This window comes from Mauremys mutica, chromosome 1, assembly GCF_020497125.1.
Source record: "Mauremys mutica isolate MM-2020 ecotype Southern chromosome 1, ASM2049712v1, whole genome shotgun sequence".
Lineage (NCBI taxonomy): Eukaryota > Metazoa > Chordata > Testudines > Geoemydidae > Mauremys > Mauremys mutica.
Genome location: NC_059072.1, coordinates 170,775,983 through 170,802,700, shown reverse-complemented (window position 1 = coordinate 170,802,700; position 26,718 = coordinate 170,775,983). Strand labels below are relative to the sequence as shown.

The following is a 26,718-nucleotide window of genomic DNA, read 5'->3' as shown; positions in this document are numbered from 1 at the left end:
TCTTTGCTTTTCTTTCACTGGGATTCTCCTCTTCTCATAAGGGGGATGGGGAGGAGACCTTACTCTTTGTTCTTTTTGCCTAGAGAACCCCTCATATGCTATGAATGGGGAGCTGGGAATGAGAAAATGACATAAACAGCTAGAAGTAGTGTCTGGAGGGGAATTGGTGGAGCCTCTTCCTTCTCCCCCCTCCCTCTTCCCAGATTGGTATCATCCAGAAATTTTATAAGCATTCTCTCCAGTCCACTATCCCAGTCATTAATGAGAACCTTACATAGTACTGGCCCCAGGACAGATCCCTCTGGGAACCCAAGAGTTATGTCTTCCCAGTTTGACAGCAACCCATTTCAACAACTTATTCACTTACCTTTATCATTTAATCTAGACCGCTGTTTCCTAAACTCCACCTGAAGCAAACATTTCCCCCCTCAAGAACAGCCAGAAAACTTTTTTTTGTTTATTTGCACAGCTATGCTTATAGCTTTGCCAAACTTTAACTCTTTGGGCTAAAATTGCACATGCTTGGGGCTGAATATGTTTTGGATGAAGTTTTCCAAAAAGCGTAGTCATTTCTGAGAACAAAGGTAGAGAAAAATACCCTTGTTTTTCCCATTTAAAAACATGTTAGCAGCCTTTTCTTTGAAACGCTCCACCGTGCCCATGCTTTGGAACAAGGACTTGACATTTATCATGTTTGTTGCCTCTGTTTCAGGCATGTGCCTCTTGCTGTCCCTGTGGAAAATCTGCCCCAATTTGGCCAAGTTCTAATCCTCTTGGGGAAAAAAAAATCAGTCTTCACGTGCTTAGAGTCCTCAGGTTCCCCAGAGATTCCACCCCCTGTAGATTCTGACCTTCCTCCAGCCCAAGACTGTGTAGGATTTCCCTTGTAATTGCTGCTCTGGGTCAGGTGGGTGCAGCATCCAGACACCTGATATCAGCACAGGAAGCCTTTGGGGTTTAGCCAGCATGGGGGGGGAGGAAGCTGTCAGAGTCAAATGCAAGAGTGGAGAAGAGCCTGACCTGTGGGAGTATTTTAGGAGAAAGAGCTGATGGTGGGGAGAATAAGGAACTGAAGACTGGTGTGTATGGGGGTGGAGAAGAAGATAGGGAGCTAAGGGGTGGGCTTGGGAAGGGAGACAGGTCTGATGTGGGGGCAGGGGTGAACTGGAAATAAGGGGAAGTGGGTGAGCTGGGCATTAAGGTAGGAGGAGTTTCCTGCAGAGGAAGATTGCAAGTAGGCGCTAATAGGGGACTGTTGGTGGATGGTTTATGCCACCAGAGGCCAAGATGGCTGAAAGAGAGACAAGATGAGGAATCAGGAGCTGGGGAGAGGGCTGGAGCATAGCTGGGAAATGAATGAGATAAGCTACAGTGGAGACTCAGGCTGGCTAGCTGAGGACAATGGAACTGGGCTAAGGAGCCCTGGAAAGGCATGGTTTAGAGGAGACTGGGCAGGAAGAGTTATACTGGAGGGAGAAGAAGGAATGGGCAGAATGTGTGTGCCCACTAGAGAACACTCTTCTAGAGCCTGAAGTAGAGCCCAAGAGTCTCACCCTACCTCTGCTGTCTGCAAGTATCTGTCAATTCCCCCTCTAGTGCTGGTCCACACAGAGAGGATCACAGTCTGTTACTGCTATGAATTACTTGGTTAGCTCAAGTAGCACAGGTAAGTGCAATGGATATAAATGTTCCCGCTCTGTTCTGATCCGTGTGGGTGTTGATATGATGCTATGATGGAAGTTGTTTTTTCAGTTTGCTTTTTTTTTAAAAATGTAGAAAAGGGAGAACATTAAAAGCTACATTGAAAACACTATTAAGGTTGCAAGGTCAAGCCCTCAAAAACTAGGAGATGCCAGAACTATGATTGCCTGTGTAACCATAAATTGTACCCCTTCTGCATATGCTTTATGATACAATCTTTAAATACATGATCACATTCTATTTTGTCCCACAAGATGCCTGCCTTGTTCAGGGCACAAGATGGATGATGCTCTCAATGAGCAGCTATGCAATATTTTATCTACATCATTCAAAGTGTGGCCTATGCCCTGTTTACTGCACTCTATTTGAATCCTGATCTAAAAACAGAAGTAACTTCATTAGATTTTCTGCAGTGCTTATCAATATAGTGTCTGCTTCACAAATATTAATTGATTCATCTTCATCTGTGTTGTGGGAAAGGGGAGTTTACTCTCATTTTACACATAGGGAACTGAGGCACACAGTTAAGATGGTTAAGATCAAAAGTATCCACTAATTTAGGGTGCTCAATTTGAGGTGCTTAGGGCCTGGTTTTTTCTTACTATTTATATATACACACTTAGGCCTGGTCTACACTAGGACTTTAATTCGAATTTAGCAGCGTTAATTCGAACTAACCGCTCAACCGTCCACACCAGGAAGCCATTTAATTCGAACTAGAGGGCTCGTTAGTTCGAATTTGGTACTCCACCCCGACAGGTGGAGTAACGCTAAATTCGACATGGCTAGCTCGAATTAGGCTAGGTGTGGATGCAAATCGAACTTAGTAGCTCCGGGAGCTATCCCACAGTGCACCACTCTGTTGATGCTCTGGACAGCAGTCAGAGCTTGGATTCTCTGACCAGCCATACAGGAAATGACCCAGGAAAATTTGAATTCATTTTCCTGTCTGGGCACTTTGAATCTGACGTCCTGGCTGGACATCGGAGCGAGCTCCGCAGCACCTGCAACGATGCAGAGCTCTCCAGCAGAGGAGTTCATGTTATCTGTGAATAGAAAGAGGGACCCAGCATAGACTGACTGGGAACTCTTCGATCTGATCGGTGTGTGGGGCGAGGAGTCTGTGCTTTCGGAGCTGCGCTCCAAAACAGGGAATGCGAAGACCTACGAGAAGGTCTCCAAAGCCATGAGAGACAGAGGATACAGGCAGGATGCAACGCAGCACCGCGTGAAAATCAAGGACCCCAGACAAGGCTACCAAAAAATCAAAGCGGCAAACGGACGCTACGGAGCCTGCCACCACTGCCCCACCAGTGACCGTGGACTCTGACGATGGGACAGTGTCGACGGCCAGTTCCTCGGCGATGTTCGCGGACGGGGAAGATGAGGAAGGGTTTGTGGAGGACGAGGCAGGAGAGAGCGCTTACAACGCTGGTTTCCCCGACAGCCAGGATCTATTCATCACCGTCACGGAGATCCCCCCAACAACCCTCCCCGGCCATTAACCCGGACCCTGAATCAGGGGAAGGAGCAGTCGGTAAGTGCTTTAACCATGTTAACTTTTATTCTTAATATAACAGGAATCTTAACTGTGTGAAAAGGAGGTCTCTCTAGATATGGGGATAGAACAGAAATCATCCTTGGAGATCTCCACGAAGCTCTCCTTGCGTTAATCGAAAAGCATCAGCAGGAGGTTCCTGAGGAGAGCTGCCTTATTGGGTGCTCCGTGGTAGCACAGTTTTCCGCGCAAGGCTTTCATGAGGTACTCAGGGAGCACTGCCTCCCCGAGCACGGCTGTATCGGGCCCTGGTTCATGCTAGCTTCCACGCAGCATACGCTCTCTATCTCCTTCAGTGACCCTCCTCAGGGTGATCTCGCTCGGAGACTCCTGCATCTAATTAGGGTAATTACTGTAATTTTACGCCTGGTCCAAAGTATTTTTAAAAAATCTACGGACAGACGGCATAGCACAGACTCAGCACGCAGCTGCGTGACGAGCGTAACGGAAAGCCAACGAATATAATGGACGCTCATGGAGGGAGGGGGGAATGAGGACGCAAGGTATCCCACAGTTCCTGCTGTCTCCGAAAAGTATTTGCATTCTTGGATGAGCTCCAAATGCTTCTAGGGTCAAACACAGTGTCTGCGGTGGGTCAGGGCATAGTTCAGCAATTTGCGCACACACCCCACCCACCACCAGAAGTGAAAACAATCCTCTGTTGACTCTTTTACATGTCACCCTATCTTTACTGAATGCTGCAGATAGAGGCGATGGTGCAGCACTCAACACCAACATCCTTGCTCCCCCCACGCTATGGATGGCTGATGATGAGGATGCATTTCCATCTTTTTGTACCATCAGCCTATTGGCACATGGGGCAGTGCAAAAGGGCTGGTAACCATGCCGACTAGTATCAGTAAGGTCAATCAAGGGCGCCTGTCCCTAATTTTTGATGGCTTATGGTACAATATGGCTGGTAACCGTCCTCATCATTGCAACAGGGGGCTGAGCTCCATCAGCCCCCACCCTTCATTGTAAATAAAAGATTCAATTGCCCCTGGACTAGCAGAGGGATGATTGGCTCCTTCATCCACACTCCTTAATGTCCTGCCTGGACTATCATTGCAGCTGGAGGCTTCCTTCCACTCATTTCTCACAAACAAGTCACTGTGTCTTATTCCTGCAGTCTTTATTACTTCATCACACAAGTGTTGGGACAATGGTATGGTAGCCCAGGAAGGCTGGGGTAAGAACGGAATGAACAGGTGGTGTTGTTGCAGGAGCACCCCCTGTGAATAGCATACAGCTCATAATTTATGCAGGATCGGACACAGAGCAGCTGTGCTCTCTGGTTCTATGATACAGTGGTTATCTAGTACACTTGCCTATATTCTAGGCAGGACTGATTCTATTTTTAGATACCAAAAAGGAGGGATTGACTCAGGGAGTCATTCCCAATTTTGGCTTTTGCGCCCCTGGCTGCTCGGCCAGGGGCACTTATGACAGCACCAAATGGGGCAGTGCAAAAGGACAGGTAACCATGCCCATCTTATTACCATCTTATTACCAATTTATGGTATGGTTGATGGTACAATATGGCTGGTAACCATCTCTGCTGTCATGCAAAAGCAAAAGCATGCTGCTGTGTAGCGCTGCTGGCCCGCCTCTGTCAGCGGCATCTAGTACACATACGGTGACATACACAAAAGGCAAAACAGTGTCCATGGTTGCCACGCTATGGCGTATGCCAGGGCAATTCTGGGAAAACGGGCTTGAAATGATTGTCTGCCGTTGCTTTCCCGGAGGAAGGAATGACTGGCGACATTTACCCAGAATCCACCGCGAAAATGATTTGTGCCCCAGCAGGCACAGGGGTCTCAACCCAGAATTCACAGAGACAGCCTAGACTCAGTTAATTGTTCACAAAAATGTATCTTTGCAAGGAATTCACTCCCTATTTCCCATCTCACAGCTTCCACTGTCTCCAGACCTGCCACAGCATCCCCCTCGCAGAGGCTGGCAAAGATTAGGCGGCGAAAGAAAAAGACAAGGGACAAGATGTTCGAGGAACGTATGGGCTGCTACCTAGCAGAGGCGGACCAGCAGAGCCAGTGGAGGGAGACCGTCTCTCTGTGCCAGCGCTCACACAGCGAACGGGAGGAGAGGTGGCGTGAGGAAGACAAGCAGGCGACTGAAACAATGCTTGGACTAGTGAGGGAGCAAACGGACACGCTCAGGCACCTTGTGGATGTTCTGCAGGACCGCAGGAGGACAGAGACACCCTGCAGTGTATCTGCAACCGCACTCCCCCGCCACAAAGTCCCATCCCCCCCTCACCGAAAATAATCAGGAGGAGGGGCGGCCGGGGACGTGAATACTGTCAATGCACCACAGCACAGTGCTCAAGTACCCAAAAGCTCTCATACCCTACATTTGCCGAAGTCCTTCACTTCCAGACTCACAGTAGTCCCAATCCCAGTCCCATCCCCTAACTGTCTACTTAATTAATAAAAATGCTTTGCTGTTAATTACTGTTTCCGTTATGTTTTTTCAAAGAAGACTGTGTTTGAATGGGGGGCGTGGGGAAGGGGGTGGTTAATTGCATAGGACAGTCACCTTTCCCAGGGTACAGACATGGGGGCAGGATCAGCAGCGGGTCACACACACGGTGCAGTCAGTAGGCAACCTGGTCGGTTTTTGGAGGTGGTTTCCAGGATCTGTGTGGGCGGGGGAGATGTGACTTTGCATCGGGGGAGGGCGGTTACAGATCTTATACAGCGGTCCTTGTCCTGGACCTCTGAGTCACGCAGCTGAGGAATCTGTATCCGTCCTCCTCCACCACAAGGTCACATATCCGCCCGCACACAGAATTCCATAAAAAGGGATGGCAGGCTCCGTTGAAAGAAGCATTCCGGCACTGCGGACCGCTCTAGGAGCAGGAGCCTGTCATTCCTTGAGTTTAGAGGCGGTCTTTACATCACCGCACACCCTACCCAGCACAGCCTGCGTCCCAGTTTCAACCCTTTCACGAAAAGTCATGAATAAAGAAACCTTTAAGTAATAATGGGACATGTATTTTATTTTTACACGTGTGCTGGAAGTGGGGGTAACGGGGTGAACGGGGTATGTAACCGAAGAGGAGAGTCAACAGTAACTGGGTAAAGAAACAGGGGCAGGTTCAGCTTCTCTGTAAAGAAACTGAACAGTCACAGGTCACGCTGCTCGCTGCTCGCTGGTATTTGAAGAGTTCCTTGTCGCTGTCCCAGACGCCTGTATAGGGCTTCATGAGCAAGTGCATTAGCGGGCAGGCTGGGTCCCCGAGGATGACTATAGGCATCTGCACATCCACAACAGTTATTTCGTGGTCCGGGAAGAAACTACCTTCCTGCAGGCGTCTGAGCAGCCCACAGTTCCTGAAAACACCCGCATCATGGACCTTGCCCGGCCACCCGACGTTGATGTTTGTAAAACGTCCCCTATGGTCCCCCAGTGCTTGCAGCACCATTGAAAAGTAGCCCAATTTCTCAGCAGCTGACTGTGGAAGACGTGGACGATAAAGTGCGAGGAGGAGAAAACGGCGATGATCGCAGCGGGCTCCGTGCTTGCAGTGCTGTGGCGTCCGCGCTGTCACTGACCAGAAAAGTGCACGAACAGATTGCCCGCAGGCGCTTTCAAGGAGAGAAGGCGTGATTGACGGTTCCATGATGACAGTTACCCAAAACCACCCTCGACACATTTTTTCCCCCAGCAGGCATTGGGGGCTCTACCCAGCATTCCAATGGCAGCGGGGACTGCGGGAACTGTGGGATAGCTTCCCACAGTGCACCGCTTCCAAAGTCGACGCTGGCCCCGTGAATGTGGACTCAGAAATTCGAATTAGTGTATTTAGTATGGATACATAAATTCGACTTCATAAGGTCGAATCCACAAATTCGAACTAAGTTGATTCGAAATAGTCTTGTAGTGTAGACAAGGCCTTAGTAAATTCAGAGCACTGCTTCCATTGATTTCAGCTGCAGTTGTGAGTGCTTAGCACCAGTACTGAGTAGGAAACTACTTTCACGTCCCATGGTTATTTTCAGAGCAAAACAAAGCTAAGACCTTTCAAAGATTTTTTTCATTGAAAAACCAGTGAGAGAGCACCAGCCCATACCCCAAACCAGTGAGAGAGTGCCAGCCTAAACCCCAAAACTATAGCTGGTAGCTAGTGCACTCACATGGATGCATGTAGAAGAGTCAGGTTCAAATCCTTGCTCTAAGTAAAGCAGGGCCCTGAACTCAGGTCTCCCCTAGTCTAGGGGAGTGCCCTAACCATGAAGCTATTGGTTCTTCTGGGGTATGGGCTCTCTGCTTTTCTTCTCTACCCCCTTCTCCCCTGGTAACAGAAATTTCCATCCTGGATCTCAGCAACCTCTCTCGACAGCTGGTGGCTCTTATGAATAATTTTGGTTTTTGACAACTTGGCATTTTCCTATGAAAAACAGTCTTGTTGAAAAATTCCCACCCAGCATTTCTGCAAATCAGACCCCAGAGTATGAAAGTGGGCACCCAGAATGTGAGGAACACCATTACACCAACTTTGCACAGGTGCCCAGTAAATGATTTGCACAGCACCACACAGAAATTCATGGCACAGGCAGGGATAGAATCCAATTCTCCAGGGCTGCATTAACCATGACAACATCTGTTCTCTTCCTGCAGTCCCCTAGCTCATTCACTGCACAACTTCCAGGTTCTGCAACAAATGATACAAAAGTCTTATCTACTACACAACTGACTTGTCACCAGATAGGGTCCTTTATGTGCACTGAATGAGGTAGGGGTCCTATGGAAAAAAAAGTGATAATTAATTAACTGTCGTAATACCCTATGCACAAGGAACACATTATGGATTAATGGGCAGCCTTAATTCTGGCATTTCCTACCTTTTTAGTGCTTGATTTTGCAATTTGAATATTTTAACAGTTTTCTGGCTAATTTCTTAATGTAAATGAAAGAAACTTTGACTCTCAGCTTGAATCAGCAGCAAGATTCAGATCTTTAGATCTACAGCAGAGTCTACCATTTGAGCAAAGGAGTAATGGAGAAACTTTACCCAGCCTGTTACTTTTCTATGGGCCAGCACTCAAGGGGGAGACTTTACCTGTGGGTTTCACTGGTACTTGTTGAAACTAGAACAATCTTGGGTTCCATGTTAGATTTTGGAGTAGAATGTGGCCTAATTGTCACAAACCCACCTCTCCTACTCTCCATTCCCTGAAACTTCCTATTCTTAGCTAACTGTCCATCTAGCCTCCCTATCCAATTAATCTTAACCCCCTCCAGTATTGAGTTCTTCATACAATCCTCTTGTTACTCCCAGTCTTTTTGCTTATCCTGTTATAATCACCACCTGCCCCTTACAGTGTTGCTGGCCCCTGTAAACTAAGCAGGTCCAGCTCCCCTGTGCCAGAACAGGTGTTCCCAGTTTGGCAGGGCAGCACCTGGAGCTAAAAAGAATCAGGGAGAACTTGAGAGAAAAGATAAGACCAAGATCTGGTGAGGCAACGTGCTTGGAAAATGAGATTGGCAGGTGCTAAGGGCTACTAGATTCTGAAAGTGGTTGCTAGGGGAAGGCTGAAGGCAGGAGAGGAGCAGCAGGAGTTTGCTGGTTGCGGTTCCTAAGCCAGAGAGTGAGGGTTGGAGAGGATTGAAGGCAGCAGCAGCATTGCTGATTCTCAGCTGGAAAGTTAAAGCCAAGAACCAGAGAAGGCTGAAGGCAGGGGACCAGCTGTGCTGGGCTTGCTCACTGATATCTCCATAATGGAGGACTGGACCTGGGAACAGCTGAGAGGGCATGGGGGAGTAAGGGATGTTTGTCTGGAGAGGATGATCTCTCAGCAGAAAGGCAGTGGGGGGTTCCTGCTGGGAAGAGCAGGGTTGTCCTCCATCTGGAAGGGCTGGGGTGGCTGTCTTGGGAGAGGGACAGAAGGGGAGTCTGGATGTGGCAGAAGAATGATCTCCTATCAAAAAGGCGGTGGGACAGCGGGGTCCATTCCTGATGGAAACAATGGGAGTGTTAAGGATTACATGCACTGGGGGGTAATATGGACTATGTTTGGGGACTTTTGTTACAGACAACTTGCATGAGTCCTTGGGTTACCTGAGAGGGGCAACTGAAGCAGTCATGCCTTGCCCTGTCATAGAAGGACACTTCGGGTGGGAATACCCTTTGGCACAGATGTTTTGCCACTAGAGTAGGCTGCTTCTCTTTTGCATGTGTGGATACCAAAAGGGAGCATAGAGAACACAGGAGAGAGAGAGTCTCCCTGATTTCAGTTTTGGTGCCTAATGCTACAGTGGACTCTTGCATCAGCAATTGCAAGGAAAACCCTGGAAAACCCTGGGCTGGAACATGCTCAGTGCAAATGGCATCTTTAGAGAATGAAGATGCCTAACTCTCTAGCTAGTCCCAACTGAGCATGTGTGAACAGTTTCTCTCCCTCCCCCCCGCCCCCGGCCTATAACTTGGCTGAATTTGGGTGTGTTTTTCCTCCCCACAGGAACAGCAAAATGCACACCAGGGAGAGCCCCACTCCCCTTACTACACCACTCTGCTGCAGTGACCCAGTGGCGCTTTTTTTTTTTAAACATGGGGAAAATGATACATTCTCCTCTAATCTTGTTCTTGGAAATGGCTAAAGTGTTCTTGCTGAAACTTGCCAAAAACCCTTCAGCCTGAGATGGATGCCTGACCAAGGGAATTGCAAAGTTAGAAACAACTTAAATTGGGATCTGATATGGAAAATATCGTACAATCTTAACTATAGTATGCACTGCCTATAAAATCTTTGAGACACACATATGGTAGAGTTAAAAACAGTGCAGAACAGTGAAGCTCAGTTAAGGAAATAGATTTATTGTATTAAGGAGAAATGGACCTTCCTTCTAATATACAAAACTAAACACAATTTATCCTGAACGTTTGCTTAATGGCCTAACTGTTGAAATCCTCAAATGTTTTAGTAAAAATCTATGTGGATATGATATCATCTAATAAAAAATGTCAACAGAATTACTAAAACAAGATATTAAATGCCTTACTGAAAAAAGCCTCACAGTGCCTTGCTGTTTTATGAAACAATCAGGCTTCTGGGAAGCTTAACAAGACATAAGATACAGCCAAGGTCTCTAAAACCCTATAATGTGGGAATACTACCTACCCTGCTCAGTTCACGTCCGTACCCTGGGGAAGATTCTGCCAATTTCACATGTCTGAGTTATTTGAGGAAATCGCTTTGATCATTGGTAACTGACACTTAGTATTAGACTGTCTTATCTGTGTGCTTCCTAGAGATTACCGTAAAACTTCAGAAAATGTTAAATTGGCATTAGGGTGCAGATAAAAGTGGGATGGGGGAGTAAATAAACTGCAGCAGAGCTGCGACAACCTCTGGAGGTTTTTGGCCTTGGTAAAGACGACTGGATTTGTTCTTCACAGGGTTTGATCCTGTTGCCACTGAATATATAATACTCCTAGCAGTTTTTTTGTGTGTAAGGAAATAACCTGCTTCCAAACATCCTAATCAGTCTGGTTTTTAGACCTGTGTATAGCAAAGTTCACACTGTCGGATTTAATCTGTGATCTCCTTTGCTAAATGGACACGGGTATCTGACCTCTTGGATTTCTTTTACAGGTTTTGGTAATGTTCACTAAAGAATATTCTTGATGTGCCTAAAAACTCAGGTGTGTTTCGGAGATGCTCCATTCTGTCCTGTCTGAGTGGGTTTCTAAACTTGAGCTTCTTAACCTGAGTGAGCTAGCTGCCAGTTAATACCAGCTACCATACATCTCTTTAAACAAGCATTTGTGGAGAGTCTAGGCTAGCATGTTCATATGTGTTGGCTAACTCATTAATTACTCTAGTGTAGACATCACCCCTTGGATATCTCCAAGTATGGTAACGCTGGTTTCCTTACCTGTAATCTTGGTTTTCTCTGAATATTGTCAGGCTTGGAACTGCTGGGCTGTTCTACTTTATCCTAGCCTTGGAGATGGACCCAAACACTCCTTCTGTGCCAGTGAGGTCTGACTGTTGAAAGAGGACGTTCTGAGAAGCAAGGTAAACAACTTTTCCATGCTGGAGTCTGATCTCACATAGTTACTCACAAGTATACTGCCATTGAAGATGAGGATTCATGCAGCTGTAACTTTTGGAGAACTGGTCTTTTGCACAGTTCTAGTTCCATCCAGCGACTACTGTCAACACCTCCTTCAGCTCTGCCTTCCCATATACATACACTGCAATCAAAGCCCCCCACTTTTTTTTTAAACCATGTTTACAGCAAGTCAATTTTAGATTGCATTTTCCAGAGAAAGTATTGTGGTTCTCAACCTTCATATTTTCACATGTATCAGTCAAATCTGTTCCTGGCAACTGAGTTTACCTCTTCCCATAGTAATGTTTGGGATTTTAATCTGAGGTCTCAGTCCTTTGCACAGAAAGATAAATACCTTTATCCCCATTGACAGAAGGGGAAACGAGCATAAGGAGGATAAGGGCTAGAGCCTTGGCGTCTCAAGTCCAGGAACAGGACTTTAAGGGAGCATCGGTTGGTGGAGAGCTAGTGTGCCCCTATGCTAGCCACACTTGGTTCATTCCACTATGAGAAGGATTTTGAATTAAACTGGACGGATGGACAGAGTACATGAGAGGCAGGAAGGAAGGAAGATGGTGCATAAATATGTTATGATATTGATTGTCAGAGAAGTTCCTTGGGAGTTATTTACTGGTGCTAGTTAGAGTGGATATGAGGCTGCTCTAACTTGCACTGCAGGGCACTTCAGTTAAGGAGCAAGGAAGCAAGTGGAAAGCTAGTCAGCAGCCATGTATGTCCTTCCATTCCTCTGATTGCTCTAGTACAAGAGGGGCTCCTTCTATCCCGAAGTATCTTGTCAGGCCACTCAGTGGGAGAGCTGAGACTCTGACACTGAATTGAGAGCCTGATGATCCATGAATCATCAGTGAGCCACCCTGTCTTTCAGGAAACACTAAAGAAAAAGTGTGGCAGGTCGTATTCATATGAGCTTCAGTTCAATGGCAGTGAAAGCTTCAGCAGTACAGTAGAACCTCAGAGTTATGAATACCTTGGGAATGGAAGTTGTTTGGAACTCTGAAATGTTCGTAATTTTGAATAAAACATTATGGTGGTTCTTTCAGAAACTTACAACTGAACATTGACTTAATACAGCTTGAGTCTTTACTATGCAGAAGAAAAATGATGCTTTCCCTTTATTTTAGTAGCTTATGTTTAACACAGTACTGTACTGTATCTGTTTTTTTTTTTGGTCTCTGCTGCTACCTGATGGCATACTTCTGGTTCTAAATGAGGTGTGTGGTTGACCAGTCAGTTTATAACTCTGAGCAAGCAATGTGTGAAAATATCTGCCCTGTTGTCTTGTTCGCTCCACTCACACAAGCAGCATTTTAGACTTAATCACATTTGAACACATGGCACAACACTATTAACAAAGCACTTTAAGACCCTGCCTTTCTGGAGGGTTTTTTAATGATCTAATTTTGTATTTATGACAACTGGAATTATTCATCCAATTTAATTTGATCTTTTTTTCAGGCACTGGTGATTTATTATTTGTTTGTTACACCAATACTTGCCTAATTTAAAAGTTACAGATAATTGAATATTGCTGTATTTATGCTTTCTAATCTGTTATGTAGCTTGTTTCACACAGTGAAATTTTAATAAAGCAAATTTAGTTCCATAGTGGTTATTAAATGTGGGTCTGATACTCTTTAGTGACTGTAGTGGGAATTGCAAGGGCAGACTCCTTTCTATAATCAGATCATGTATTGTCAATAGGATCAATATACTATCTGTTCCTTCTACTTACTTGAATACTTAATCCAAAATCAACATAGCAGCAGTCATTTAGTCATGTGAAGTCTGGTCAGCCCCTATCCTGGACTCCAGTCCAGATGCATGGACCCTTGCATGACTACGGCACCCCCATTGAAATCAGTAGGATCAGATTACAACACTAGGACCTACACTTGTACCAAATGTCTGTCAGTTAAAAATGTGCAAGCTCCATAACCTCAATTTTATCTTAACGTTTATATTACCTTGGTATTATATGTATCTACTAGCTACATTATTCTATAACTTTTATGTTAAGGTAGGAGTAAAAAAATCCATGATCACTTGTAAAAATACCATATGCTAACAATCTGTGTGTTTCACATTGCAGAGGAACATAGTCAAATGTCTTTGACTACCTTTTAAAGAAGTTCACTGAAGTACACTCAGTTTCCAACATTTTATTTGTTAATACAGTAAACAACTACAATACCAGGCTCAGACAATAAAAACACATATACCATACAAGAATTATCAGTGAGTTCTATACTAAGACTATCTAGTCAAACAGGGACATTGTGTACCTAATTATTAACTAAATATTAATAGTGGTGAAAAATCAATTTAATATCCATAAATAATACAGAGAAGCAATCTCTTACCCGTTGAGTGATCCTTGTTTCTTGCAGTCTCCCTAATTCTATCCTGCTCTCTAGGAGCTTTTTATTGCATGCTAACTTTATACTTAATATCATACTCGGCTGTAGTTTCATTAAAAAACACACATCTTATCAATCACTGTATTTTTTTAATGCCCATTAATAACACTTTAAAGCTGTAATTGTTTCCGAAGACGCTATTCAGGATGCCTATAGTCATTGAAGTAAGTTAAAGAGTGGGTGGGGAGAACCTCAGGAACCTTATTACTTATTTAGTGAGTTTTATTTTGCTAAAAAGGGAATCAATCCCTTCTTAAGTCTGGTTTTGTGCAAGAGCTCTGAGTGTTTGAACTACCTCACTGAAGATTATGTTTGTGGACTTTTTTGTTTTTGTTTTTTTATGCTGACGTTTTTGAGTATGCAGCAGGGACCAGAAAGATTTTTTTTCTTCTGTTCCCTACTGGCTTCTTCCACCCATACAAATGCATTTATATGAATGGATGCAGTAGCCCTTGGCTGGCCGCCTCTTGGATACTCTGATGTGGGAGTAACTGCTGGCAGTTACAGATCTCAAGTGTGGATTTCTTTGCCCCTTGGCAAGAGGCAAGCACGCAATATCATTAAGGACATAAGGGTCATAGTAGATGAGATGTGATGTGTGTCCCACTGGCTAAGACTACTGTTAAAAGCACCCAAATATTGTAACAGGCCTATGAAGCAGAAATAGGGAAGTGATATTACCACTGTGTATGGTGCATTGGTGAGACTGCAACTGGAATACCATGTCCAGCGTTGGTGTCAACACTTTAAAGAGAATACTGAGAAACTGGACAGGGTTCTGAGAAGAGCTGCCAGTATATGTGGTCTAGAAAATACATGTTATGAAAGGAATTAAATCTATTTAGCTTATTGAAGAGAGAGTTAAAATATGACTTGCCTATATTAGAGCTGGGGGTGTGAGGAGAGGAGAGGATCTGATACTAGAGGGCTCTTTAATCTAGCATACTACAGTTAAACAAAATCAAGTGGTGGTAGAAATTGTCTAGTTTTAAAGTGAAGGCCAGTAATCATTGGAATGTATTACAACGGGATGTAGTAATTTTTCCATCACCTGAAGCTTCTAAATAAGATCAAATTCTTTTCTAAAAAAAGTCATGCTCATAAACTCATATGAAGCTGCTGGTAGGATTGAGACAATTCTTTTCACTACTGTGGACAAAACCTTGAAAAATTACCATAAAAACTTACTGGCACAGACAAAACCTGTTCACCCTCATATTATCATAGTGGAAGAAAGAAGACACACAGAGATGTGGTTGTGGATGGATAGAATGCCTTAATGATCTTTGGTGTGATTAATGTAAATGATTGTTGTTCTTTATATGGCAAGTAGAAATATCATCAAAACTACCTACAAGTTTCTAACTGGGATTCCATTTTTGGTGTACAAGAGCAACATCGATGTAAAGAAATCTACATTTTTCATAAATACTGTAACGCTATTTTACTCTTCCTCCTATTTTTTAACAACTGTAAGTTTTGTACATACCATCAATATTGGATATGAAGGGATGAATCTTTACTTAACTACTCCTGAGGGGAATATCTCTCACTTATACAAGATACTTGATTTAAAATTGGGGTTAATAAGTATAATTAATTCCACTCAATGGCTTTGAGCTAGGTAGGTGGAAGAGTCTGTTGTCTTAATTGCTCAACCCTAGCATTTGTGTAAACAGATGGGCCCATGTATGATGCCCCTAAACCTTCCAGCTAGCTGGAAGGAGAAGTGGAGATTAATGCATCCAGTAAAGCAATAGCTGAGAAACCTCCTTGATATAAATAATTTCCCTTTCCAGACCACATACTGTAACTACTCTTGGTGTTGGGATGTGGTGGTGGTTTTTCTTCACACTAACCTGTTACATAACTTCATTTGATAAAGGTACTTCAAACTTGAGTTAAAATCCTGGCTCTGCCACTGATGTACTGTGTGGCCTTGGGCCAGTCACTGAACCACTCTGGCGGATTGTATCTAAAATAGAGATACTTACTAAAGAGAGACTCAAGCTCCAGATTTTAAAATGTGTCACTGATCACAAGGTTGGCAGTTGTCTTATCTGGGGGACTTGTTAATATTGATATGCCTGAATCATTTTTTGGAAGGAGGTTATGAATATATTCATAATCTGTTTGTTTATATTTTTATTTTCCCAAATACAACAAATACACTGAAATACCAGATTCATCATAATACACAAAATAAATAGAGGGTTAGGACAAAGTGGGCAGAGGGGAAGCGACATATCTATCTTCAAGGTCTATGTTAATCATAGACATCTAAAAATTCAGCCCAAACTGCCTTGAAATTTTCAGGCATTCCTTTTCTGTGGAATTTCAGTCATTTGTTAGCTGTGAGGTCAGCCATCTCACTGAACCAGGCATCAGTATTTGGTGGGGATTGACTTTTCCATTTTTTTGCAGGATTAATTTTTAGCAACCAAAACTGCACATTGGAGATTACCTCCCAACAAGGCAGAGTGATTCCAAGTATTGGGAATATATCTAAGGCCTTGTCTACACTACAAGACTATTTCGAATCTACTTAAGTCGAATTTGTGGATTCGACCTTATGAAGTCGAATTTGTGTATCCACAGTAAATACACTAATTCGAATTTCTGAGTCCACAGTAACGGGGCTGGCGTCGACTTTGGAAGCGGTGCACTGTGGGAAGCTATCCCACAGTTCCCGCAGTCCCCGCTGCCCATTGGAATGCTGGGTAGAGCTCCCAATGCCTCCTGGGGGAAAAATGTGTCGAGGGTGCTTTTGGGTAACTGTTGTCATTGAACCGTCAATCACGCCCTCCCTCCCTGAAAGCTCCGGCGGGTATCTGTTCGCGCCCTTCTCTTGTCAGTTACAGCGCGTACGCCACAGCACTGCGAGCATGGAGCCCGCTGCGATCATCGCTGCACTTATGGCCGTTGTCAACTCCTCGCACCTTATCGTCCACCTCTTCCACAGTCAGCTGCTGAGAAATCGGGCGAGGAGGCTCCGGCAGCGCGGTGAGGACAGGAATTCACAGAGTGGCGCAGACCTCTCACAAAGCAGGGTACGCCGCGCCGTGGAGATCATGGTGGCAATGGGTCAAGTTCATGGTGTGGAACGGCGATTCTGGGCCCGGGAAACAAGCACGGACTGGTGGGACCGCATAGTGCTGCAGGTCTGGGATGAATCACAGTGGCTGCGAAACTTCAGGATGCATAAGGGCACTTTCCTTGAACTCTGTGACTTGCTGTCCCCTGCCCTGAAGCGCCAGGACACCCGGATGCAAGCAGCCCTGAGTGTGCAGAAGCGAGTGGCCATAGCCCTCTGGAAACTTGCAACGCCAGACAGCTACCGGTCAGTAGCGAACCACTTTGGCGTGGGCAAATCTACCGTGGGGGTTGCTGTGATTGAAGTAGCCCACGCAATCGTTGAGCAACTTCTCTCAAAGGTAGTGACTCTCGGAAACGTCCAGGACATCATAGATGGCTTCGCCGCGATGGGATTCCCAAACTGCGGTGGGGCTATAGATGGGACTCACATCCCTATCCTGGCACCAGGCCAGCGAGTACATTAACCTAAAGGGCTACTTTTCAATGGTGCTGCAAGCACTGGTAGACCATAGGGGATGTTTTACCAACATCTTCGTTGGGTGGGCGGGCAAGGTTCATGACGCGCGTGTGTTCAGGAACTCTGGTCTGTTTAGACGCCTCCAGGCAGGTACTTTCTTCCCGGACCACAAAATAATGGTTGGGGATGTGCAGATGCCTACAGTGATCCTCGGGGACCCAGCCTACCCGCTAATGCCCTTGCTCATGAAGCCCTATACAGGCGCCTTGGACAGAGAGAAGGAACTCTTCAACTACCGGCTGAGCAAGTGCAGAATGGTGGTGGAGTGTGCTTTCGGACGTCTCAAGGGGAGATGGCGGAGCTTACTGACTCGCTCGGACATCAGCGAAAAGAATAGCCCCGTAGTTATTGCTGCTTGCTGTGTGCTACACAATCTCTGTGAGAGCAAGGGCGAGACCTTTTTTTGTCCGGATGGGAGGTTGAGGCAAATCGCCTGGCTGCAGTTTACGCTCAGCCAGACACCCGTGCCGAGAGAATATCCCAGCGGGAAGCGCTGTGTATCCGGGAGGCTTTGAAAGCAAGTTTCCTCGGAGAGCAGGGTAACCTATGACTCTCCACTTGCTTTCAAGAGAAACTGACCCTGGGCCTGTGTCTGTATGTGTCGATTTCGATCTGCGGTTACATATCCCGTTCTCCAAGTTTCCCCCACTTCCAAAGCATGTTTTAAATCAAATTAATTGTTACACTCATTATTAATAAATCTTTGTTTTACTTTGCATTTCTGTTCAGGTGTTGAAACATGGACGCATACTGTGCTGGGCACGGTGTGCACTGATGTACAGACCGCTTGTTCCATAGAGGAATGACATCCTCCTGCTCCTACATAGGTCTCTGGGGTGGGGGACGGTTGCAAGTGGTTGTGCATCAAGGGGAGGGATTGCAGGAAGGGGTGGGTTTGCAGGAAGGGGCGAGTGGTGCCTTCTTTGGATAGGGGTTTGGATGAAGGCAGTGGGCTGCGGGTTTGGGCGTAGGAAGGGGTGAGGGGTGTGGGGGAAGGGTGAGTATCTGTCTGTGGATGAGGGCTCTTGTTGGGGCTCAGGGCAGCGGAGAGGCTCGTTGCTACGGTGGAAGTGCATGGTAGGGGCAGCGTGCCTTAACATTAAGGGGGTGGCAGGTGCTAGGACCCTGGACAAGCATACACATCACAGAATGACCCGGGGCAGCATACACCACACAGAGTGACCCTGGTGCCTACTGACTGCAGTGTGTGTGTGCCCTGCAGTTGATCATGCCCCCAAGTCTGTACCCTGGTAATGTAGGCTATACCGTGCAATTATAAATCCCCTCCCCGCCCCCTATACACACAAAAATCCTCTGACACGAAAGACGTGACCGAAACAGTGAATAACAGCAAACAGCTTTTAATAATCTAATACACAGTGGGGGGATGAAACTTGGATTTGGGACTGGGTAAGCCTGTAAGGGAAGCACTTCTACAAATGTATAGCGTGAGAGGTGTGTGGTACATTAGCGCTATGCAGTGGTGCAGTGACAGTTCTCACGGCCCCTACCGCCCCTCCGTCTTGTACTTTTGGGTGAGGGGGGGGCAGGACTTCTTGGCGGGGGAGGGCGGTTGCAGATACACTGCAGGGGGGCTCTGTCCTCCTGCCTGCGGTCCTGCAGAACATCAACAAGGCGCCGGAGCGTGTCCGTTTGCTCCCTCATTAGCCCAAGCAGCGTTTGAGTCGCCTGCTGGTCTTCCTGCCGCCACCTATCCTCCCGTTCGATGTGTGTGCGATGCTGTTGACATAGGGTCTCCCTCCACTGTCTCTGCTCTGCCGCCTCGGCTCTGGAGCAGGCCATCAGTTCCGCGAACATCTCGTCCCTAGTCTTTTTCTTTCGCCGCCTAATCTGCGCCAGCCTCTGCGAGGGGGATGCCGGGGCAGTCCGGGAAAGAGCCGAAGCTGTGTGATGGGAAAAGTAACTGATTTCCTTGAACAGATGCATGTTTGCGAACAGTGAACACAGTCTAGTCAGTTTCTCTGAACAAGACCATACAGGGCAACAAGTCTCACGAGATCTCAGGACAAGTTCGAGATTTCGGAATACGCTCTCATTGGCTGCGGCATTGCACAGGAGAGTGGACAAGTGGGGAGAGACAGCTGAATCCGTCTAGCAGACAGTCCTGGTAAGCCTTACAGTACATTCTGCTTATCAGTTAATGGATAGCTGTGCCCTCCCGCTAAAGGCAATCTGGAAATCATATACTCTGACCCTTTTCCAGCCACTCCCACCAGTGCACGGGAAAGATCAATGTATGCTTTTCCTATGTGGCCTACAACACGTGGCTGTTAAGCGAGGGTCATTGTTATGCAAAGTAAAAGTCAACCATTCACAACAGTAACAATACACTAATTGCCCTAATTAGATGCAGCATTTCATGAACGAGATCACCCTGAGGCGGGTCCCGCGGAGTCACAAAGAGCGGATGCTAAGGGAAGCCCTGCAGAGACCAGGACCATATGCGGCCATGCTTGTGGAGGCGATGATTCCCATGTACATAAGGATGTCCTGGCGCGGAAGAGTGTGCTTCCACGGAGCACCCAACAAGGCACCTCTCCCCAGGAACCTCCTGCGGAGGCTTTTCGAGGACCTAAATGAGACCTTTCTTGAATTGTCCCTGGAGGATTATTGTTCAATCCCTATATGTGTGGACCTACTTTTCATATAGTTTTTCATTGAAAATTTTATATATAGTATTTCTATTTTTTTATACCTGTTTTATAAAAAATAAATGTTTACATGTTTATAGCACTTACCGCCTGATCCTTCCCCTGATTCAGAGTCCGGGTTAACGGCCGGGGAGGGTTGGTAGGGGATCTCTGTGAGGGTGATGAAGAGATCCTGGCTGTCAGGGAAAGCGGTATTGTGTTCGCTGTCGCCTGCGCCGTCCTCCACAGACCCTTCCTCATCTTCCCCATCGGCGAACATCGAGGAGGAACTGTCCAGGTTCACTATGCCATCCACTGAGTCCACAGTCACTGGTGGGGCAGTGGTGGCAGACCCATCTAGAATGGCATGCAGTGCCTCGTAGAAGCGGCATGTCTGGGCTGGGCTCCGGAGCGTCCATTTGCCGCTCTGACTTTTTGGTAGCCTTGTCTCAGGTCCTTGATTTTCACGCGGCACTGCATTGCATCCCGGCTGTATCCTTTCTCTATCATTGCTTTGGAGACCTTCTCGAAGGTCTTTGCATTCCGCTTGTTGGAGCGCAGCTCCGACAGCAAAGACTCCTCGCCCCACACACCGATCAGATCCAGGACTTCCCGGTCTGTCCATGCTGGGGACCTCTTTCTATTCTTGGATTGGCCGGACTCCTCTGCTGGAGAGCTCTGCATCGTTGCAGGTGCTGCGGAGCTCGCCCCGATGTCCAGCCAGGACGTCAGATTCAAAGTGCCCAGACAGGAAAAGGAATTCAAATTTTCCCGGGTCATTTCCTGTGTGGCTGGTCAGAGAATCCAAGCTTGGACTGCTGTCCAGAGCGTCAACAGAGTGGTGCACTGTGGGATAGCTCCCGGAGCTACTAAGTTCGATTTGCATCCACACCTAGCCTAATTCGAGCTAGCCATGTCGAATTTAGCGTTACTCCACCTGTCGGGGTGGAGTACCGAATTCGAACTAAAGAGCCCTCTAGTTCAAATTAAATGGCTTCCTGGTGTGGACGGTTGAGCGGTTAGTTCGAATTAACGCTGCTAAATTCGATTTAAAGTCCTAGTGTAGACCAGGCCTAAGAATGAAACTTAAGCAGGAGGGCTCCAATTTAGCATCCAATATCAAATTGGTGCTTTGACCCACCCCATGCCAGAAATTCTTGATAATGTGGAACTTCCAAAACATATGAGCTAACATAGAACCAAAAGAGTTATATTTCCAATGGTGGTCAGGATGTCTGTTACTATTAGCCTATGTGGGTACCAGTATATTTTTAAAATTTCTTTTGGTGAATAAGCTGTAGTCTCAAGTCTATAGTTTTTTTGGGGGGGTCACATTAAATGCAGTTGTATTCCATTGTGTCAGAGAGAGTTGTTATCCAAATTTCTATTTCAATCAGCTCTCCAATTATCAATCTTTAGCCAAGTTTTTTGGGCCAGAAAATTGTAAAAGGACACTGCTGGCTAAGTAAATCCAAGTTTTCTCTAAAATAACAAAACTTCTGGAACTCCCAATACATCAAATCCAAATACATTTATAAGTGAATGGTTTAACTGGAGATATATAGATACTCAAGAGCAGGGCAAGTCAAATTGTTGCTGAAGATCTACCATGGTTTAAACTTATCACTGTCAGTTAGCTGTCATAATTTCTGTCCATCCAATTTCTTCACAGCAAGGTTTTGCCACCATAGGCACAGAGTTTCTAATCTGATGGGAGGTGCTTCCCCGGGCTCTGCCCTGGCCCTGCCCCAATTCCACCCCCACCCCCCAGGCTTCACCCCTGCCATGCTTCTTCCCACACCTGCCCCCACCCTGCCTCTTCCCCACCCAGTTCCGCATCCTCCCCTGAGCTCACTGCACTCTCACTTCTCCTTCCCACCCCCTCCTGATGCTGCAAAGCAGCTGATCTGGGGCAAACGGTCGGTGCTGGGAGGGAGGGAGAAGTGCTTTTTGGCAGGTCCCACCAGTGAGCAGGAGGCGCTGGGGGGAGGGAAGATTTTGGCAGGGGGGCTGCCCCTTCCCTGTCCCAGCTACTGAGTTCCAGGCTGAGTTGCAAAAAGATCCCTCCTTGCAAAATATAAGGGACTGGGCCGACCGCAGTGCAGTACAGACCATGGGGAGAGGTTGCTAGAAAAAGTTCCTGAAGGAGAAGGGATTCCTGTACTGAGAATGGGCTGCCCCAGGGATAATGGAGTCATGGGGGATCAGGAGGCAGCTGGTAGTACCCCAGAAGTACCACTACCAGCCACTGTCAGTACCCCAGAAGTACCACTACCAGCCCATGACATCCCCCTCTCAGGGCACCAGGGAATCCGGCATACCTGGCAGAGGCTGCTACAGAACTTTTACTGGCCTGGGGTCTTTATTACTGTCCGACAGTATTGCCGATTCTGTGACCCCTGTTAGAGGGTGAGGAAGGCCTGGGACAAGGGGAAATTGACTTTAGGACCTTTGCCCATCATAGAAGAGCCTTTCCAGAAGGTGGCCAAGGTCAAAAGGGGGGCTCTTAACCATGACAGCCTGAATCACAGCCCTCCAGACTGGAACACTGGGAGAAGACCCCATCCCAGTTTGAACCCAAGGGGTAATGGGTTGGAACAAGGGCACGGGCCACATAAGCCTTCCCACATGTGGACTGTGAGTACCATCGAGCACACCCAACCTGTTGGAGAATAACAGAGTTCTCACTTTTTGGTTGGCTACAGCAAAGTCAGATACTTTATTCTGCTTAGCAGCTACAGCAGGGAGAGTGTGCACTAGGACATAGGGTCTCCCCTTCCTAGACAGGTCTCTCAACAGGTAAACAATTACAGCAAGCATTTATACTTTTGTTACAGACAATAATAAGCAACAGCTGCATTTTGTTTATACATAGGTCATCCTGATATCTTGTTTTTCTCACTTAATACAAAATGTAGACCGGAGACTGTCATACATTAAGATCCCCTACAAATCCCTGTCAGTTCTTTCTCTACTTCCACAAACCTAAAGGGGGGGGCATGAAACTGGAAGGGCCTGGTGTAATTTCTCACCAAGGAAGGGGAGGGATGCTGGAGTATCCATGGGAACGTGGGTAGGTTCGAACTTCCCCAGGTCACTGGCTAAAGTGACCCTGCTCAGTTCGATCTCAAAGAGGGGAGAGATGTGACGAAGTGGGGATGTTCTTAATGTGTTCTTTGAATGCTGAGTGGGGAGTGTTGACCTGGGAAGGTTGCAGGGAAGTTTTGCTGGGACTGTCTGCATTGGTGATGGGAGACTCTCCTTGAGGGAGGATACCTGAGCATGTAACATGAGAACCCAGGAGGGGGGTTGGAGGCCAGGTAACACCTCTTCCCCGGGAAACTGGACAACGGACACAAAGGCTGGGGGGGAGGCTGAGTGAGAGGCTGGAGGGAGTTTCAATTTGGAGCTGGCTGGGAAATGGAGGGGAGCCCCGACGGGGCTTGGGCTTCCTAACGGGGCTGTGGCCTCCCTGGGGCCCCAGATAGACCTAACTAAGGCGGTCCTGCTGTCTGTACCTGCAAGACTCTGTCTTGGACTGTGTTCCTGTCGTCTAAATAAACCCTCTGTTTTACTGGCTGGCTGCGAGTCATGGTAAGTCGCAGGAAGCCGGGGGTGCAGGGCCTGGTCTCCCCCACACTCCGTGACACCCATGACAAAGATAGTCCTAGGCTATGCACTCAAAGGCCTTTTTGGCGCCTAAAGAAATGGCAACTAAGGGTTCCTTAGAATCTTTTGAAGAGTCAATAATATCCATCAGGTTGAAACAAATTATCTGAGCCCCGTCTATGACGAAGGAAGCCTACTTGATTTCTGTGTACAATGGGAGAGAATTTTATCCAATCACATAGCAAGAGCTTTAGCTAAAATCTTAGTGTCACAGTTGATTAAAGAAGTTGGTCTGTAAGTGATTACTACATAGTCCATGATCTTTTCCAGGTTTAGGAATAACTGAAATTACAGCTTCTCTTAGAATAGGCAGGAGAGTTTACTCACTTCTGGCCTCATTAAACATATTTAAGAATCTAGTTGTTTCAAGATTTTTTTTTAAAACTCAGTTAGGAACCCATCTATCCTAGGAGTCTTTCAACTTTCATTTCTTGTATAGGCTGAGACAGCTGCATTATTTCTAGAGGTGCATCTAAAAGTTACTTCCGAGAATCAGATCTATGGCAGAGACAATCAACTAAAAGTTATCAAAGGCTTCTTTGCTGATCACATCTTCAGCTAAATATAGTCTTTCATAAAAATGTTGAAATTGTTTATTAATATCTTACTGATGTTTACAAGTTGTTGTTGCCATTTTCAAATAGTAGCAACCTTATTCCTGTTAGCCTTTTGCTTGAGTCTGCATGCCAAAAGCTTGCCAGCTCTCTCGCCAGAATCCCAGTTTTGCTTCAGACAGAATAAAGCAAACTCAGCCTTTTGGGACAGAAGCTTGTTGATTTCATACCTTAGACTGAGGATTCTGAATATCTCTGCAGAGGAAACAGAAGCATAGTCTACATCAGTGGTTCCCAAACTGGGGATTGTGAACCCCTGGGGGTTTGTGAAATGTTATAGGGGGAAATCCCCTAATGGCAGACAGAGCTGTCCCTAGGGACCCCAGGCAGCACAGGGCCAGCAGCCCAGAGCCCCTGGACTTCCAAGAGCTAATCAGATCAAAGCAAGCATATCTATCACACTGAGGAGACTTAAACTTCAAAGCTCCTTATAAGAAATGGAGAGGGAGGTGGATATATTTTGCTGTTATTAAAATTAAATAGGCAGCTCTGTTTTTTAAAATAATTATGAAGAACAAGTTTTAAGCTTTGTTGTAACGTGCATCATTTGCCTGGACTGCTCAAGACCTGAATGCTTGTGTAGGAGGAACTCTGAGTTGGCTTATTAAATACCTTCATGCTGTTTCACGTTTGATGCTCCTTGATGAAACGTAGGGGCCTTGTCTTATAACAGGCTTATTCAAAGTGATACAAGCTACGAAAGTGAGATCTTGGAAGAGTGTTACCATTTTCATAATGTAATAAAAATACTGTAATGATAGATAATAATAGTGTGTAATAGCATATCATAAAAACAAATTTTATATTTCCAAGATCACTGCTTTTATAATTTATACTCATGTAAAAGAAAAAAATCCCTGGAAATATTTATTTTTTGGAGGGGGTTTGTGAGACTTGACATTTTAGTGAAAGGAGTTCAGAGGTTGTTAAAGTTTGGGAACCACTGGTCTACATCCAAGGCCTTTATTTCCTTCACAAAGGTATCGATTCTATATACTCTCCTTTTCTTTTTTTTTTCTTTTTTTTTAGAGTTAGCATAAGTGATATGATCTCTGGTGAAGGATTAAAAGACTTCCCAAAGCATGACAGCTGATGAAGCAGTTGGGGCTTTTTTTTTAAATTCTAATTACTGCTTTGTAGAGTTTACAAATGATGTATGAAACAGCAGAGAAGTGCTTAATAGCTACATTTTAGTGGGGATGCATGCTACGGAGCCCTTTAAAGACACTTGCATCGGAGCATGGTCAGATCTAACAATAGCTCCCATACCACAATCAGTAACCAAATTAGAATACTGTGTGCAATTCTGATCTCCCATGTTTAAGAAAGATGAACTCAATCCAGAACATCTGCAGAGAAGGGCTACTAGGATGATCCGAGGAATGGAAAACCTACCTTATGAGAGGAGACTCAAAGAGCTTGGCTTGTTTAGCCTAAGCAAAAGAAGGCTGAGGGGAGATATGATTGCTCCCTATAAATACATCAGAGGGATAAATAACTCCTCTCCTTCCCTGGGTATTTATGTTAACTTAAGAACAAATGGATATAAACTGGTCATCAACAAGTTTAGGCTTGGAATTAGATGAAGGTTTCTAACCATCAGAGGTGTGAAGTTCTGGGACAGCCTTCCAAGGGGAGCAGTGGGGGCAAAAAACCTAACTGGCTTCCAGACTGAGCTTGATAAGCTTACGGAGGGGATGGTATGATGAGACTGCCTACAATGGCATGTAGCTGATCTGCGACTTCTAGCAGTAAATATCTCCAATGGGACACTAGAGGAGGGAGGGCTCTGAGTTACTACAGAGAATGATTTCCCAGGTGTCCGGCAGGTGGGTCTTGCCCATGTGCTCAGGGTCTAACTGATTATCATTGATGGGAACTAGAAGGAATTTTTGCCCAGGTCAGATTGACAGAGAGCTTCTGGGTATTTCACCCCCTCCTCTGCAACATGGGGCATGGTACTTGTAGATTTAAACTAGTGTAAATGGTGAATTCTCTGTAACTTGAAGTCTTTAAATCCTGCTTTGAGGACTTCAGTAACTCATGCAAAAGTTATGGGTCTATTACAGGAGCGTGTGGATGAGAGTCTGTGGCCTGGAATGTGCAGGAGGTCAGAGTAGATAATCATGATCGTCTTTTCTGGCCTTTAAGTCCGAGTCGAAGTCTAGCGATGCTAAGAAATAATCCAAGCTGAATGAGCCACAGGAAAAACACAAACCATAGTCTTTAGCTGTAGGATTACCCAATCTCCACACATCTTTGTAAGCCTAAATCAGCCATTTATGTATGCAGTACCTGATGAGTATTAGTGTTTTTATACTGAGATTGAGAAGATTTATCAAGGACTGGGTCTACACTTTCATTAAAGTCTCCAGCTACAATAATAGGATGG

At 45.9% G+C, this 26,718-nt stretch overlaps 1 long non-coding RNA gene across 1 annotated transcript in view; it reads left to right on the top strand.

Moving 5' to 3' along the window:
- Nucleotides 1–26,718, top strand: part of LOC123370653 — a 66,095-nt gene that overhangs the window by 218 nt on the left and 39,159 nt on the right. The window contains exon 2 of the long non-coding RNA XR_006579496.1: nt 11,194–11,304. This is a non-coding gene — a long non-coding RNA (uncharacterized LOC123370653). The remainder of the gene's footprint in view (nt 1–11,193; nt 11,305–26,718) is intronic.